Below are 15,881 nucleotides of genomic sequence, written 5' to 3'. Positions count from 1 at the left end.
ATATGGAGTAAAATAGGTAATAAAAAAAGTTAAATTAAGATTTTGGAGTCTTAATTAAGAATGAAGTGCCAACACTCTTGTATTGACAAAGTCAAAGTAGAGCTTTACATCTATATAAAATGTAAGTAGGCTAAAAGTCAACTATATTATTGCCTACGTGAAAGGATAATTATAAAATGGGATGATGATTTTGGTTTGTGGCCATTAAACTCCCATAGAAGAAAAAGGTAAGAATTTGCAAGAAGTTAAGAACTCGTTGTTCATCAACATCATCGTATGCAATTGTATTATCTAAGCATAATAGTAGATACACCTAGGCTTATTGTTTAAGTTTCTTTGTTCTTGTACGGGTTTTACCCTCATTTGCATTAAAAAAAATAAATAGATAGGCTTACGTTTATTTGATGCAATGTAAAATAATATTACCTTACCACAACCCGAATTAGTTGCATATTTAACAACTCAAAAACAAAACGATGACTAGAAAAATCCCTTAGTAAAAATGTCAATAAATGTAACTTACCAACAGTGCTGTCTTAGACATTTTTGGGGCCCTGAGTAAAAATTTAAATAGGGGCCCCTGACCCTCAACTACAAAGTGTAATTTATACGTAATTTAGCAACAAAACATTTTACCCCTGATTATTGGATTAATAATTTGAATTATTTAATTATTATTTTTTTACCATCGCGTATTAATTAAAATTTTGATGGCATCACAAAATTTGAAACAAGAGAGAGAAGAGGGCAATAATATAATCCTTCTATTTCATAATAATCGCAACACTAACACATATGTCAATGCACAAATTTAACTATTACTATTATTAAGAAGTATAAAATGTAAATATAATGAATATATATAAGTTAATACAAAAATATTTTACATGACAACATACGTTTTTTATATATTGGTAAAAAGTATTAGCATGGTTTTGGACTTATGGGTATAATTAGTGATAATAAATAAACCAAATATGTCTCATATATTTCTAGTATTTAAAAATTCATTTTATTTTGTAAAAAAAAATAAATAAAAAATTACAATGACGGGGCCCACTAATAGGAGGGCCCTGAGCCGTCGCTCATTGTGCTCCCCCTAATAGACGGCCCTGCTTACCAAATGATAATAATTTTTTAAGTGTTTATTTAAACCTATAAACCAAATGGATCTAACCAGCGTTTAGCAACTCTAATTTAATGTTTTGTTATTATAGTATCAAAATCGAACTAACTTATATAACATTTTAGCTAATCTTGTAAGGTTATTAATATTATTAAGAGTTTAGACGTAAAAAAAATAGAATTTTCATTACCTAAAAACTTTACATTAAAGAACATTAGTGGTTTGACTTTTAATTGTGTAAAGAGCAACTACACAAGATTAAAGCACTACGTAATTAATAATCTAAGTTATCAGAAATTGACATTCTCTTGATTAAATTTGTGGACGAGAAAGATTGAGAAGGGCAGGAAGATAGATGTTACTCTTATGTATGTTTATTAATGGAAAAAAATATACAACTACTAGTTATATAGTACTTTATAATATATACTCGAAGTTATATGTGTGTGATGCGATTGTCACTTATTATTTTGTTGGCAAAAGAAAAGTAGAAAAGCGTGCAGATGCAAAGCTGGCGAGACAAGGACTAAGGACAATTACAGCACAGCCTTAATGTACTCATTAATTAAATAACACCCTCGGAAATGACCCTCGGAAATAATAGTTCTGAAATCCGATCTAACGTTCTGAACTAAGTTGTCACATTTCTTTGAATTACATGCATATTTTCTTGATTCTTCTTACAATTGAGTAACAAGTCTAAGTAAAATTATATCATAAATCGAGTTAAAAAAAGGTTGAGACAATATGACTTTAATTTATTTACTCGGAGACTTGGAGTGACACACAATGATGGTCAATCTTTTAGTTAGTTAATGCATTTAGATGGCTGCTTGGCATAGAAGAATTACAAGTCTCCTTGTAAGAAAAGTTGGTAGAAGAAGATTCAATACCTAATGAACAATAAATATGAAAGGGTTGAAGAATCAAAGTTTCTAGCTTTAATAAGATTATGCATCCTCCTATCCTTTTCAATTAGTTTAAGCCATCAACGAGTGGAAATAAAATAAAAACTAAATTAAGGATCTAATTTTCAATAAAAACTAAATCCGTAACAAATTAGTTGTTTTCAATAATACTTCAATCTAATATATATATATATATATATATATATATATAGGAGTTTTTTCCCGAGTTGTTAGAGAGCCACATATGATCTAATTTTCAAATGCCACGTAAGCAAAATTGGCGAATGAGATTTTTAAGTTTAAATTAATTAATTATTATCTTTAAATATTAGGGATTTTATCTAAATATGTAACAAATTTTTTCTCATAAATACAAAAAAAAAAAAAAAAAAAAAAACAAACAAACCGTGCATCGCACGGGCTCCATCTAGTAATAAGTATATCTAAATTTCTTTCTTTTAATTAAATATCTCAATTAATTTAATCAATCAACATTGCATGATAAAAGTATTCATATATATCAATTGTTAATTTGTTATGTAGAGCATACACACGTGTACAACATACACATACACTAATAGATAATGTACACCTTTGATGAATAAAAAAATGTGACTAAAAAAGGATATGATATAACCTAGTGGACCAACTAACTAGCTAGTGTTATGAATACGGTTTTTTGGTCTAGAATTTTAATGTTTGGTATGCTTTGATCTAAATTTTTGTTGTTTGGTGTGATTTGGTCTAATAATATTTGACTAAACTCAATCCATGTGTATGCAAATATATGAGAAACAAGTTAACAAGTTAAATCTGATTATGTTAAAATCACATTAATATGTATATTCAATTAAATATATAAATTTAATTCGGACTAACTTTTTACTAGCTACTCTCTCCATCCTATCTTGGCGCGTCTAGTTTTCTTTTTTGTTTGGTGGTATTTAGTGATTCACTTTTGTTTGAACTAATTTAGTTTGCCCCTTTTGTATAATCAGCAAGGAGCCACTTTGTATTATTTTTTTTTAAAATCATAATCTTTCCGCTACTAAAGTTAGGGTTCCAACAAAATGATTTTATTCAATCGATAGTCACACCATCTCTCATCACATCCAATTTTCTTAAACAAATGATATTTACACTTCAAAACTCTATATATGTGCTCTAATAATGCACATTAGATCGGATTAGAGGGACTACTAATTCCAAACACATTAAAAAATATACAAGATAATAAAATCCCGTGAATTATTATTTTGACTTAATACACAAATAATAAAAGAGATACAACACTTTCCCTCTAAAATTGTATGTCGTTGAAGAATCATTTAGATTTGCGTCTTTAAGCCGTTAAGGCATTAGAACTCCTTGTATATCCCTCTTTGTATATCCCTCTTGTTTATCTCCATTATATTAAAGAGAGACTTCGAATCCCCACCAATGGAGTAGGTCTAATTAATAAAACCACATAAAGTCGTTTGATAATCACACTTCCATGTGAAGAAATTAGTAATCAAGAGCTAATCATAATGCACATCATGCCCCCAAGTATTTGATTTAAATTGTGGCAAACTATATTATTATCATGAAAAATAATCAGATGATAACTTGGATATATTTGGGATTTTTTGTTCACGTCATAAATAAGTCATTTAATTTCAAGTAAAATCTAGGCTTGGACATAATGCTTCAAGGTCATGCTTGCTAATTAGTGCATATTAATATATCATAAAAGGGTTTGATGATAGGTTAGTACTCTTATGGCCAGTTTGGTAACCAGTTATAAATTATGGTGGTGGTGGAGTTGAATTTAAAGCGTAATTAGGAATGAAATATGCATTGTAATCTACATGGTAATGCAATTTCATCCTCAAGCATGTTTTTTCATTATCATCTGTTGTTTCAATGAATACTACAAGAAGGGGGGGGGGGGGGTTGAATTGTAGTATGACAGTTTAGTCAAACTTTTTACGGAATTAAAACTAAGTAAGCTAAAGAAACAGAAAGATAGCTAAAGAAACTAATAGTGTAGGAGAGATTTTTATGTGGAAAAATCTTTGGCCCTAATTAAGGAGAAAAACTACGACCACTTGAGATTTTAGTAAAAGAATCTTTACTAGAATAGAGCAAATAATCCTTTACAAACTAAAGACTCTAACTTTGAGTTTGTTCCTCAACGAATCCAAAGCCCCGAGGAACAAGTCACCCAACTTATACTCTTCTCTTCTCTTTCTCTTCTCTTTCTCACTTCTCTTTCTCACATACAGAAGTTCACTCAAACTTCCCAATTCCCCAAAATACAACTCGAAAGAAATAACTCTACTATAAGAACATAAGAACACTCTATTTCACTAATGTGGAATTGGACTCTTAACTCAATAATTTAAGAAAGCTAAGCAAAAGCTAAAAACTTATCTGAGCAAGGGTGAGTTTTTCCAAATGAAATCAAGAATTATTTATAGAGCAATAAACGCATTGGAAAATCCTCTTTGTGCATTCAGCAACTCCATTACGCCACTACTCCAACCCACTAAGAAGATCATGTTCCTAAATTCAAGGGACATGAACTCCTCAATGTGCTTGACCATGATATGAGGGAGATCATGGGAAGTAGGCTGCAAGTTTTGGAAAACATAAAATCAGATTTTATTTGAGAAAAGATATTTCGAAAATCAAAATAAAAATTAAATCCTTTTTTACTAAGAAAAGATAAATGTTAGAAATTAACTATTTTCCTAAAAATGTGCTTGTACAATTTTATCTTCAAGACCAATTCCACACAGCTATGTCGAATATAATTTAATTCTTATACTTACATAAATCCTAAAATATAAAAATATATTTAGTCTTTCATGTTTCTCTGATGAAACTTCTACTCCAAGGCTTTTGTTCCTTGGGAGTAGGGATGGCAATATTAAGTGGATATCCACTAACCCGCTCCACCCGCAATAAATAAATGGACGAAAACCCGAATTAAATGGATGAGAAGCGGGTGATGGATGAAGCGGATGATGGATCGGATCGGATGTGGATGATACTTTTTTCACCCGCTAACCATCCACCCACCCGTTTAACATGTACTAATTTTTTAATCTAAGAATTTTCATAATAAAATATGAAATGTGCAAGAAAATTATATGTATTTTTTGTTGCAAATTAATTTTCAAACAATATATTGTTATTGTTTCGTTTTTTATTAATAAAATTAATAAAACTATTGTACAAATAACCGAAAATTAAAGTTTATGTGAGTTTTTTTTTAACTTTAATACTCATCCATTAGTCATCCATTAGTCATCCGCTCCACCCATTTCATCCGCGGATGGTGGACGGACGGATATGGATGACGGGTGAAGTGGATGACGGATGGATGTGGATGGAGCGATTAGGGTAATGGATGGATGCGGGTGAAGCTCCACCCGATCCAAATCCGATCCATTGCCATCTCTACTTGGGAGGAACTTCTCTTATCTGGTCTTCATTTCTGAAGCACCAGTTCCTGCAAATGAACTCTTCTTTTTGGATAGCTTTATTTCTGGCTTTCTTGTTCCTCATGTATCTTCACAAGACCCTTAATTCTCCTAGTCATTGCAACTGATCACACACTCAAACAATCAAGCTCTTATTAGTCTGTAAGTAAGTGAGGTTGTGTCATCATCAAAATCACTAAGTCCAACATACATCATCCATTACCACTTAGGACAAGATATTAGGTAAAATGAAAATACAATTTTGGGTGAATTTAGCATTGCCATAGAAATGAACCTTGATTACCCTTACAAATTCTAGTAGAAAAACATAAATAAGCACCGGTTCAAAACCGGCATTTCGCATCGGTTTTGAACTAGTGTTTTACTGCTATGATATTTGTCATGCCGATGTAAATTATAAAATTAGACACTTAAATTGTTATATTATCTTTTAAAAACAGTTTTTAAAATTGGATCGATATAGAAATGATTAACATAATTTGATAACTTTTTTTTGGAGAAAAGAAAGCACGTAAGATTGAGCGCCTTGAAATGGAGAACCCCTTGATGGCCTTGAATGAGTAATGAGTTGCGTACGTAATTATAGTTGGGGTTGACTATAGTGTCTTAGATTCTAGGCATGAATGCATGATATCACAATAATAGTTTTTGCAAAATGTAGTTGGGGTTAAACTTTGAAACTTTTATAGGCCTAGCTGAATGGATTAAGCATTTGGGCTAAAAGCGAAGCCACAAGTCATGATGCCTTACCCCATTTAGCAAATCATGTCTTTTTTACCAATCAAAACAAGCATTTTTTCATACTTTATTCTGATTGCTTTTACAATATCTATTCAATATTCATATATCATTCAAGCATCTTTCAAGTTTAATTTTACATAATACAGAAATTAGACTATATTATTCCAAAGCGAACTTTGAGAAACAGACACAAGCATCATTCGAATTTCAAGGGTTGAGAAACTCCAATATTCCGAACGTATCTATGATAATTTAAATCAAACCTTAAAGCCAACTTATGGCATAAAATGATCAAATCTGTCACATACTCACATGGTTCATAAGATATTGAAAACATCAGTTGGTTCTATGATCAGCCGTCCATTGATCTCCTAAAAATCCTTTGATCTCACTCATTATCAGTTCATCAGTGTCATTGTCACAGAAGATATATGTTTCATCAACATTAGTATCAGGAATTCAGCACGCCCAAAAACAAAGATCAAAGTATTAGGAAATCATTAAAGAGTAATACATTCTACTCATAGTACAAACTTGCTTAGAGATTCAGCAAGTAGAATTTGGCATGAGTACTCATTTACAGATAAGTCAGATTGCTTAATCACACCAAGGTAGTACAGAAGCATTGGTTAATAGTTAAAGGTGGTCGAAAGGGCTTAATTCATCTAGTCCTCCTAGTGTGGTTGTTGAACCCATGCCTTCCCACATTTCCGTGCTCCCAACTTCAGCACTGTCGATACCTTCTCTCTCAGGTTCCCAGAAACCAGTTCCATTTTCATCTGCCAAAACAAATTATAAGCCGCATTTCATTCTTTCCATACTTCCATAGTTCCATGCCACATTGACAAACAGAACATCCACGAAAGTAAATCTCAAGCATCAATAATGGACAGTAGCAGCAATAGTTTGGAATAACATGGTACTTACAATGGTTATAAAGAGGCCTTTGTTTCTTATTGCTACATGTATTTCTTCCAAGGGCTCTTCTCTTTGGCTTTGGGTCATCTCCTAAGACTAACAAATGATTTTGAATATGATGCTTTGAAACACCTTCCGATTGTGGTGGATCTGCTGCAGTTCAGATACATAAACCACAAAAGGAAAGCTTCAGTAGTGTTTGAATCAATTATTAAAACCATACTAATGTGCTGGATTAAGACCATCTTGTATATGGCATAGAAATTAAGGCATAAATCACTAAAATTACAGGCAGAATGAAAAGCAATACAGAGACAAACTTGTAGGATCTTAGAGTGACAGGAAGCATAAACTCATCGATCAATTAAATACAGGGAAGAAATGATACTCAAAAGCTATGACTTTCAGCTTCCCTCACTGTTAGAAGTAATTTTCAGGCAGTGGAAATATCAATAATCGTGTCACCAATGAAATGTTCAGTTCCTAGTTTCCTACAAGCTTGCCTCATACATATCTTCTAGTTCCTCGACCTTAATCAACTTAAAATGGTTAGATTGTGGTTAATTGACTTTTGGTACAGTAATGGATCTATCTTTAGGCTTGACGTACATACAAAATCAAATTTCATTTCTAGGAGAGAGATCTTTATGGGCACTGCCTTGATTTAATACCCAAAAAATAAAACCTGTTTCATTCAGCAGTTGGTTGAAGTCCTTTTTTCATGTCTTGTATAATGAATAGTGGAAGTATGGAGCACAATGTTATATCTGTGGTTTGACTGGTTTCCAAATGAATAAGAGACTCAATACAATGAATTGACAATGAAACAGAATGTTATAAGAAGAAATGCACAATGTTATGTTTGTGGTTTCCAAATGAAATCAGACTCAATACAATGGATTGACAATGAAACAGATAAAGGAATTTTGAATCAAGCATCTGAAAAATATTGAATTAGAAGAGAGGAAAACATGGTTCACATAGTTTAAGGTAAACTACTAATGTTGACAATCTTGTAAATTCAGTTAGATGTGATTTGTACAACCAAGTTGTGTATCGTTCATGCACGATGTAGTGCCCATTTAGACTTAGATACACCAAGCTTCGTAACTCTAAAGATGATGCTATGTACTGATGTACAACATTAAATATACTTCTGATTTTCTGAAGTAGAAGAGCCAATTTCAGATGGTGGCAAAAACTTTACTGTGTGACAAGGCAAAGTAGACCAATTTAAGCGTTCTCCTTGCTTATTTTTGCTAAATAAGTTCACTTCATATTTTTGACAAACGTTTGCGTCATGAACGTTTCTTATATATGCTAAACTTTTACCTTTATTTACACTTTTTTTTTTTTTTTTTTTTTGGGGGGGGGGGGGGGGGGGGGGTGGGTGAGGAATTATTAGTTTAATTTTGCTGGAGTTTTTTAAAAAGTTGAGGAAAACAGAATTTATGTCTCTGTAGGCCCTCCACTTATTTTATTATCTTCTAATTCTCAGAGCACCATTGTGCATCCTAATTCACATTATGGAGATTTTAGCTGCTGATCAGAAAATCTGAAGCAAACTGTACACCCACTGAGTTACTAGCTTACAACACCTAAATCTGCAAATTTACTAAAACACTCATGTAGACATATTTGCTAGACGACTAACTATTAAGCATGCAAACAGAAGGCATTTTCCCAACACAAACATGAAGAACCGGGAAACACTTGAAAGCAAATTTTTGTACATCAAGTACTGGTTAAATAAGTTGTAATGCATTCAGCATTTGACAATTCAATGTACAAAACAAATGCATTACATAACTATGAGACTGCATCAAAAGCTTGCACTAACCAGTTATGCATTCAGAGGACCTCTTCCTGACTTTCCCTCCTGAATCATTGAACAGCTTAAACACAGAATCTTCAATCACATGCCCCTTTTCATCACGAGGTCCCCCACACTCTTAAAATGGATTCGCTTCTGGGATTGCAGTTAGCTGTCAAAGGAGCACTCTCCTTCTTGATCATGGACAATGTTTTGTCATCCTTATTTACATCAGTGAAAATGCAGTAAAAATTCTCTTATAGCTGAACAAATTCTAGGAAAGAATAGTTTACTACAGCCATAATAGTCCATTTGGGTGAAATAGTGAGAGGAACACATATTCAACCATGAAAAGAAATAAATACAGTTTAATGTTTATCTATCTACATAGGAGAAAAACTCAACATTTTCATGAAATTTATTTCCATCTATGCAAATATAAAAATAGTTACACTTCTTCGAAGATATTAGCTTCTGTATGGATTCTTAAATGGGGGCTTAACGGCCCTCATAGTACCAAACCCGTACCCTAAAGAAAGGTGAATTTAGACATTAAGGATACCGGTATTAGGGGTGCTAATGAGACGAGACAACTCGTGAGCTACTCGAGTTCGACTCGGTCAAAACTCGGTTAAAACTCGACTCGAGTGAGCTTGACTCAAACTCGAGATTGACTCGTAATGTTAACGAGTCGAGTCGAGTTGCTCATTACTCGACTCGAAAGCTCGTAAGAAGCTCGAAATCCTTCATATAATATAATATTTACAAAAAATGAAAATATTTTGATAAAAAAACTTTTAATTTAGATTATTAATTAATAAATAAACATTATTTACGTACTCTAATCATCATATATATACTTCTCAAATGACAAAATTAAAGAGAATGAAGAGATGTTATAGTAAATATGGAGTTTACTAAAGATGGATCAAATTTCAAGCTACTCGAGATCGACTCGACTCGGTCAAACTTAGTCAAAGCTCGACTCGGTCAAAGCTCGGTCAAAACTCGACTCGATAAAGCTCGACTCGATATGTTAACGAGTCGAGTCGAGCTACCCCAAACTCGAACTCGACTCGCATCATAAGCACCCCTAACCGGTATCACCTATTGTCAAGAACACCCCTCCCCCCCCCCCCCCCCCCCCCCCCCCCGCCCCCAAACATACCCATTCAAGTACTTTTTGACACCCATATCTACAATACATCTATCCTTACCATTCTTATAACTGACCTTAGCATCGAAACATGTTTCCTTCGCAAATGCTTGAGGGTAGACAACATGTTCTCTCTTGCAACCTTCTAAGTTCTAACCCATTACCAAAAAAGACAGTACTTTTCCAAAATCGTCTCATCCTTATACCCATTACTGAACAGTTTCCATGATGGTCTGCATCAGATCATGAGAGATTGTGGCATAAATCCAACCAATCACGGCTGCATCCAGGGTAGACCACAACTCCTTCTGCTCAGCGGTGAGAGCAGCCTGTTCCTTCCCTGTATCCGCAGATTTGGGAGGGATAATATGATGGAGAACCCCCTTAGAACGAGCATGAAGCTTAAACAATTCCGCCCAAGTTGAATAGTGTGAGTTATCAAATTCAAGAACAACAGGGATTGCGCTCTTGATATTGTTCACAGTGAGAGCAGGGTGAAACGAGGATTTGGATTCCCCCATTGAAAAAATCAGAGAGATAGAGAAGAGAAGAAGAAAAAAACAGGGGCGGAAAAACACGAGCTAGGGTGCGCAGCGGAAGAAGAACGCCCTAGTCTACTGATACCATAAAAGAATGTTTTCCGTGAAGTTTCCTCCTTTGCTCATTGATATATATACAATTTACATCAAAATCGTCAGCCATAATTCATGGCTACAATGAAGGCAAAATACTAGGAAACATATATCCTATCCTAAGTATAAGGAAACAAGATATATACTTGACTAAACTAACAATATACATAATTATCTTAACATTTCTCTCTAAACCACTTTAACCCCAATAAAAGAATACAGTTTATAAATGAGCTAACAAAACCAACTAATTAAGCAATAGCAAGTTGGATTATAGGCTTATAGTCCGTACATACTCCTTCCGTCCTAAATTACATTGTAGACCCGTCTTAAATTAATTGTCACATTATAGAATTATTTGAACCAACGATATGACAACTAAATCCAAACCGAGGTACTCCGAAACGAATACCAAAATATCCTCTTCTATTTCGGTTTTACAATCTTGCAAATTCAAAACACCACTCTACTCTAACATTTCCAAAAATAAGAAAAAAATTCTAGGGTTTTACTAGTTAAAAAACAAATAATTGCCCACAAATTCAGAAAAAAAGAAATGAAGAAAGAAATTGAAATTGGGTAAAATTACCTTATCAAAAGGAAGCACAGAAGTTGTATGTAACTTGCGATTAAGGAACTCAGTGAAAGAGAGATTGGAACCACGATTGTTCTTGTTTGAAAGTACACCTGACCCATCTGAATGATTTGTAGAGCTGAAATGAAATTAGGGTTCTCAAGAAAAACCCAAATAAATTAGGTATAAAAGTATTAAATTAATTGAAATTTTGTTCAATTACCATGGTTGAGCAGATCGATGATTGAAGGTGGAAAGAATTGAACGTTGCCCAGGTGCTCTAATTGGAGTAGAACGTTTTGATTTCATTTGTAGATTTATCTTATTGATTCAATGCTAAATTTTCTGAAAATTTGTTCATAGTATAATGAAAAAAATTGTGGGAAGTTTTTTTTTTTTTTTTTGGAGGGGTTTTGAAATATTTTTGTGATTTAGCGCCAAGCTTCAAATTTAGAACGCTCTATTGGGGAGTAAAACTTTAAAGAAAGACTGTTTGACAATAGCTTTTAGCGATTAGTTGTTGGCTTGTTGGTCCTTTTTGATAATTAGCTAGTTACTGATTGATATAACGGGTTATATTGACTTTGCTTGGTAATTAATTGCTATTTGATTAATATAACTGGTTGTAATAACTGATTTGACTAGCTGGCTGTAACAGTTGGTTTGACTAACTAGTTATAAATAGCTGATTATGTAAAAATGCTTGATAAATAGATGTCAATTGTTAATAGTTTCCATATATGTATTACTTGAAAATCTATAAGTTCAATTTGCTAATTTAAAAGGCTTATATTTTGAGCCTTTTTAAATTAAAACTAGCTTTTTGAGTTGAAAAAGCTGTTTCACATTTTTTTTTTGTCAATTTTGTGCACATTATTCTAGACAAAAAAAATAAATAAATATAGTAACAAATTAATAGGTGACAGTAATTATTGATAAAATTATTGTGTGTGCACAAGAACTTACCTAGTACATACTCATCAAATTAAAAGAAAAAAAATCACGAAAATTATTCAAGGAGTAACCAAATTTTATTTTTGTTTCCTAACAATTTGATAATTATATTTTCATGCGTCTTTAACATTTTTTAGGGTTTTATATATGCAACTCTTAGGACTTTATATCTCTTTTTTCTTATTTAATTGGTAAATAATAATAACTTCACAATTTTACTCACAATGTTTTGCTTTTTACATTATCCCCACATGCAATCCATTAAAATTGTTTTTGGTGTTTTATACAATTATACATAAATTCAAGAATCGCGCGATATAGATAGTCATGTGAAATATTGTCAAATCTCTTCCTTTAAGATCAACTTTTAATGATATTACTCCATGATAATTACTATGATCTAATCAATGATTGATCAATTTATATACACCGACGAGTGTAAAGGTAAAAAAAACTACATGTACAAAACTACAAACAACGGGGAAACAATGGACAATTGATAATCAATAACGACTAATAGACACCAAAGACAAATTAATTAGTGAAAGTAAAACAATTGTACCAAGAAAGACAACCAAAAATCAATTGCTAAATAAGAACTTTTTTTTTTTCCTTTTAAACTACTAAACATCTCCATTTTCCATTTTCCGTATTACTTTCAACATTAATTAGTAGCTCTTTAGGCATTACTCTCGTAGGGTACTCATATCCCATACACGTACCACATACCTTTATACTTCGTATATCCTTTCATCTAATATAGGAACAAACGACTTATACAAGCGTGTGTGTATATATATAGAAGTACTGAAGTACTCCATCCGCTAGGCCGGAGATAATTATCAACTCTTTATAATTTTTACTAAACAAGCTAATTAATTATCATGTTCGTTCCATGCATGTAATTAACTAACTTAGCTAGCTAGTACAATTTATATATGTTGATCAATGGTGAATCGGAGACTTTCCTTTGACGGGGGTGTAATCCATCATCGTTAGATCACCTTCTTTATATACTTCTACGTTACCATCAACGTAGACATTCGTCGTACTTGGAACATCATGGTTGTGAATGTTCTTGTTCATTGGAGTTACTGCTCCTTCCTTTTTCATTGGCACATTTCTACCCGCATCTATATGTATACAATCAAAACAAGAAAAACAACAATAAAAACCAATTTAAGTATCAAATAGATGCAAAAAATTGCAAATAAGATGATTCAATGAATCAACTATATCAACAAATGGTTACATATTTATACATACCTATAAGAGGAGCAGAAATGAGGCAAAGGAAGACGAGCACAACGAGAACGAAAAGCTTGCATGTTGGCATGGCCATCTTAGGAGTTTGCTCTTGATATTGGAGGTAGGGTTGATTAGTGTTGAGTATGGTGTTGATTAAATAATTACTTAGCTTAATTAATTAATTAGTATGGTGTTAGCTTATTAGACAGTTCATATATATAGAGGAAGGAAGTAGGGTATGATAACTTGATAAGGTATATTTTGGTGTAACTATAATATCCGTAGAATTGTATTAATTTGATAGTAGACCCACATTATACGTCCATATATATATGACATCCATCAACATGGATTATATTTGTGTGTTTATTGATGCAACAAGTTGGGACAACGCCATGTAATTTTCACGGCAAACACAATCAAACATGCATACATCATACATGTTACGTTTTTTGTAAACACAAATCAGAATTTAATTTACAAGGCAATCGGACACTTTTGTTTCTTGATATATGAATGCATATATCACATTTATTATATCATTTCAATTTGAAATAAAAATCGTAAATACTATTTTGATACTCCTTTCGTTTCAAAAAGTTCGACTCATTTATTTTTGTATAGTGTGTACTTCAGTTTACATCTTTGACCTTATATATCTTATCTAGCTAGTTTTAAAAATTTACATTTCGAAGAATCTAACAAAATTCTATACGTTAATTCTTTTTTGTATTTATAAAACATAAAATACAATCAAATTTATTTTACTTTGATAATATAAATAGCAAGTTTTGTCAAAAAAACAAATGAATAGTAATTGAGTTAAATTTTTCAAAAACAAAGTATTTGGTTTTCCTACCAATTCTATGTTCTCTAATGCTCCATGTATATATGTTTGACCATACATTAAATTAACATTTTAAGACCATCATTTAAAATGATTTGTTGAGAAAGCTAGCTCTCGTGACAAAAATTGTTACATTATAAGGAATTCAACGAGATACTCTATTTAAATTGGAACAACACTCTCTTACTAATAAATCCAAGGATTTTTCAATCGAATTCGTATATAATACCCTAGTCCCCACATGCATGACTAATATAGTTAGGAGTCTTTTAGACAATATGTTCCTAATAATAAATTGTCAAATTAAAAAAATTAATTTTCTCTCGAGTGGACCTCAAAAATTAAGGGGGTTGTCAAGTGTTGTTGTGCTCTAGGAAGCAAACCTTACAACCTATAACAACATTAGGCCAATAATCTTAGCATTACCACGAGATTAAGGTCCAAATCAGTCACAATTTGTGGACTCTTTTCAATTAATTTCCCATTTGAGGCAAACCTTCATGCAATATTAGACGTGGCATTGGATTATATGTTAATTATCAAAATTACAAGCTTAATTTTTAACTTATATGATCCATAATTGTAGCTAATTAAGTTGGACAACCGACATTATAAAAGCAAATATCACGTCTAAGGTAAGACCTTAGATTGTCTCTTCATAAATTCACATGGGTCGTTTGTGCACCATTTCTTCTATCTTGCAAATTGCAATTTTGTAGGGTGATAGTTATACACACTTATACTGTGTTTCTCAATTGCATGGCTATGTGTCTATGATAGATGGATGATATTTGACATTGTCCTTGTAAGAAATAACAATGTCATTTTCACAAAGATATTTTGTATACGATATACAGAGTACTAGTTAAATTTGATCACTCATTTGACACGATGAAATGTTTTATTGGGTTTGTTGCAACAAATAATGAACATGTTTAAATCATTAACATTAAATGATAATTTTACGATGGTACTTATTAATAGATGATTATCCGTAGTTGTGCTAATATAGACATGATACATTTCTTATATACTCTATGGTCAAATCAAGTCATGACATGAAGCGCCTAACAATGAAATGACCAATAAAGATAAGGAAATTTTGTATTTTACCACCCATAAATAACTCACTTAGTGATATTACCACCCAAAAAAGACGAAAAATTTAGATTATACAATCATTTAATATTTTCTGTTAAAAAAGGTTAAATCTAACGTTTTACATAACTTTGTTTAATTTTCGTGTAAAAACATGTTCTTTAGAGGTTTTGGGTCACTTAGCTTTGTCTTTTGGATCCGATTTGAGGTCAAAATTTACAAAATTTAGCTTACATTTACAATAACCTAAATTTTATATCTTCATGTTCTGTCCTCTTCCCAAATTTGATTTTCTCTATTCTTAGCTGATTAGCTTACCTCTTACAACAGCTAATCATGTATGCTGAGTTGCTGACATATTCTCACATCGTATGA

General features: G+C 32.2%; 1 long non-coding RNA gene across 4 annotated transcripts; it reads right to left on the bottom strand.

The window, feature by feature from the left end:
• Positions 1-6,663: 6,663 nt before the first annotated feature.
• LOC145608928 (uncharacterized) lies at positions 6,664-13,731 on the bottom strand. Of its 4 annotated transcripts, none has more exons than XR_014105951.1 (6): positions 13,580-13,731; positions 11,583-13,446; positions 11,375-11,498; positions 9,025-9,218; positions 7,194-7,337; positions 6,664-7,045 (listed from the first exon to the last, which is right to left on the bottom strand). It is a non-coding gene; the product is annotated as an uncharacterized LOC145608928 (long non-coding RNA). The 4 variants fall into 4 exon arrangements; XR_014105950.1 differs by having other exon boundaries at positions 11,375-11,481; XR_014105952.1 differs by having other exon boundaries at positions 9,025-9,191; positions 11,375-11,481.
• Positions 13,732-15,881: the final 2,150 nt, after the last annotated feature.

The sequence above is a fragment of the Chenopodium album genome, chromosome 23, assembly GCF_948465745.1.
Source record: "Chenopodium album chromosome 23, dcCheAlbu1.1, whole genome shotgun sequence".
NCBI classification, from domain to species: domain Eukaryota; kingdom Viridiplantae; phylum Streptophyta; class Magnoliopsida; order Caryophyllales; family Amaranthaceae; genus Chenopodium; species Chenopodium album.
Note: the sequence above shows the minus strand (reverse complement) of the source record. Positions and strands in the feature narration are given on the sequence as shown.